The following is a 3,340-nucleotide window of genomic DNA, read 5'->3' on the forward strand; positions in this document are numbered from 1 at the left end:
ATGCACAATTTCAAGATTCGTAGCAAGAGTGATGCCCATTTTATTGAACACTGCACAATCGGTCAAATTGCTGAAAAGTCAGTTGCGACCACTCATTGGTTTTGGCCGAGCGCTCGCTGACCAAAAGTACAGACATGCTTTTCAGAGCGTCAGAAAGGTATAGACAGGCTTTTCAGGTTTAAGTCCAACAGTACACCGAACACTCGATGGGGGACCACCTGAGCATTCGTTGACCAATTTTTGGACCGCTGAATAAGGACCAGATGCTTGACAAAAGCTGTGAACAGTGCCTACAGGCTTTCCAGCCCTATAAATACCCTTCCCCACTCGACCCTTAAGTCTTATTTCGCCCTCGTTGCCCTCTAGAACCCCTGCCTGAGTGATTTTGTGAGTTTTGTGAGTTCTTGGAGGAGAATGAGAGATTTGTTGGAGGTTTTGCTTCAAGGATGTAATCTTCTAAGCCTAGTTTGTTCCTTACTTAGTTGTTATGTTATTTAAGTGCTTTTCATAGTTAGCTTCTAGTTATGTTGTTGCCCTTAATATTGGTTTAAGCATGAGTTAACATTTCATTCTTGTTGGGCATATTTCTTTATGCATGGAGATGTTATTTTGGGTTAAAAAAAAATGTTAGAAACCCTTTTTATGGCCTTAGGACCAGCTGAGAAGGCTTAGGAAATCGTTGGACCGATGAGGTTCCACCTAAACCTCTCTAGCCAAACACTCGACCTAAGGGCCGAGGGCTTACCTAGAGACGACTCCAGGAAACGCCATCTTGGCCTGACATTCTATCACCCCTGTTTTTATGTTCTAGGTTCGTCTTGGCTCGGGTTTAGAACTAATGATAGGTCTTTTCTCAATATTCGAGATTATGAAGCCTAAAAGAGATTTTATGGAGGTGCCTTACAACCTTGGTGAGTACAAACTCGCATGGATACTTTTTGTTACCTTTTCTACATTGCACGATTATTTTATATATATCAAACATGCATATTTTGTAACTTTCATGAAATACATTTTGAAACTACTATGAATTCTCTTTTGTGAAAATGTATGTTGATTAAGAAAATAATGATGAGACTTGTAAAAGCATGTATGTAAAAGACTGATAAGATTAATTGCATTATATGACATGGTACACTAGTACGTGCAAGATAACTATCATGGGCTACAATACAGGTTAACTTTATGGTCAAATGTGTGTGTTTATATGGGTCTTGGATCCAATGGTTATTTGTGACCAGTGCAGCCATTGCCTAATGGTTGGTCACTTCAGGACGTACATAATTAGTAACATGGGCCATCCGAGGTTGGACTCGGTCTGGCTGCTAGTGATGGACGGTAGCGTACAAATGTTCGGGGCATTGGCATTGTATTACAGGTCTCTTGGGACAGTGTCAACCCTGCTGAGAAAGGGTAACATCTCGGGTAGACCATAATGTTGAACTATCATTGATTCTCATATTACAACATATATTATATCTATATTGCATCCATGATAAATTGTAACCTCATAATGTTGCATGTACTTTATAAACAACTGAGTTCACCATTTAATCATTTAATCAGAGATCTCTACTCAAAAAGAGCGGATACTAGGCAATAGAAACATCAAAATTCTATAAGCATTAATCATTATAACTAGAGTGTCTACCAAGGATCATCAAAGTAGCTAAAATCACACTAGTCATATCATCTTTACTAGGAATTCATGCTATACCTTAATATACAAGCAGGCATCAAAACTCTTATGTTTAGAACATCAGCCCAAAGTACTAGTTACCATGAGCACCCGCCTAATCTTGCAATAAGTCCTCAAGCGTCACTGGATCAAATCCTCTACAATAACCGGATGCTTCGCAGTATCCATCTTTTGCTAAACTATCTATTGTTAGGATTATGCCCTAAATCCCAATGATTTATATCTATATTGACATTCAAATGTTTCTAATAAATAAATATGTGTTATATTCACTAATTAAAATGATTTAAGCATATAGCATATAAAATGTCTTTTACATGCTTATTACCAAGTTCATCACATTTGTTATGCATGTGAAAGGTCTTATGATTACATTGAATATGGCTATGGGTGTAAGTAACATGATTATCACACAATGTCTTAGTCCATAATCCATGTATCCTTAAGTGTATAAAATTCGCAGTCGGTAAATGGAACCGAGCATTCCATCTTGAGTAAGACTGTACACATTGAATCTTGGTGATCTACTTTGATCAAATCAAGCGGTGACTTTGGGATTGATGTGTAGTGTGTTGAGATCCTGATGCACTGAACAGACCAAGGAGTTGACTTTTCATAGAGATACTGTATATTAAGGAAAGATAATAAACTCCTTAAAGACTATTTAGACTTTGATTCTAAATCTTGATAAATTCGTGAACTCAGATATGAAGTGTTGATTACTTAGATGTATCTAAGGGTGAGACCTATCATCGATTAATAGTGCTCAATACGTTGGGTAATCACATCTAATATTGTGGGAACATCGACTTCAAGAGGAAATCCAAATTCTTTGTTAGAGAACAAAGAGATAAGAAATTTTTCCTTATTTTAGACTTTATGGATATTATTCTCAGAGTCTTCGGCCGAAGCATTTTGGTTGGCATACCAAAATATATACATATGGTTTTCACATGTATGAGAATAGATGTAAAATCAATGACTCAAGGATAAAGAGGTAGAGAATTAAGCGGCAGTATTTTTAGCCTTAATTCTGCTATGAAATATTTTATGGAAGAATCATAAATCAAAGTCAAAGGGATTAATTGTTTAAATTAAAAATATTTATTAGAGTTCAGTCACAATCATTTAGTGGAATTCATTGAGATTAAAATATTGTTGTGTAATAAATGTCAAGGAGATATGATTACAAACATATTTAAACCAATAATATTTTTCCCTTTAGGTTACTCACCAAGCTGATGTTATTTAACCATAAAGGCTTTATTATTTATTGAGCTAAGAGTTTTTTTTATTTAAAACATAGGTTAGAGAGATATGGTGCAATTGGGCTTAGGATAAAATCTAGAGCCCCAATGAGCATAAGTGGAAAAACATAAGACTATGGACTATTCACTGGGCCTATGTGTTGGGTACAAGAGAAAAGGACTTGGAATAAAATCCAAGCCCAAGTCCACAGGTGTGGACGCATGGACCAGGGATGAAGGAAGAGGCTAGGGCCTCTTCCAAAGCCCTAGCCGTCCACCCTTGTCCTAGTATGACTAGAATCGCTCTTTCCTAGTTCTAATTATATTAGAACTATCCCTTGTTCCACATTGCTTAAATCTAAATCTCTGTTTCTCTGCTAAGCCTATAAATAGA

This window comes from Corylus avellana, chromosome ca5 (genome assembly GCF_901000735.1).
Source record: "Corylus avellana chromosome ca5, CavTom2PMs-1.0".
Lineage (NCBI taxonomy): Eukaryota > Viridiplantae > Streptophyta > Magnoliopsida > Fagales > Betulaceae > Corylus > Corylus avellana.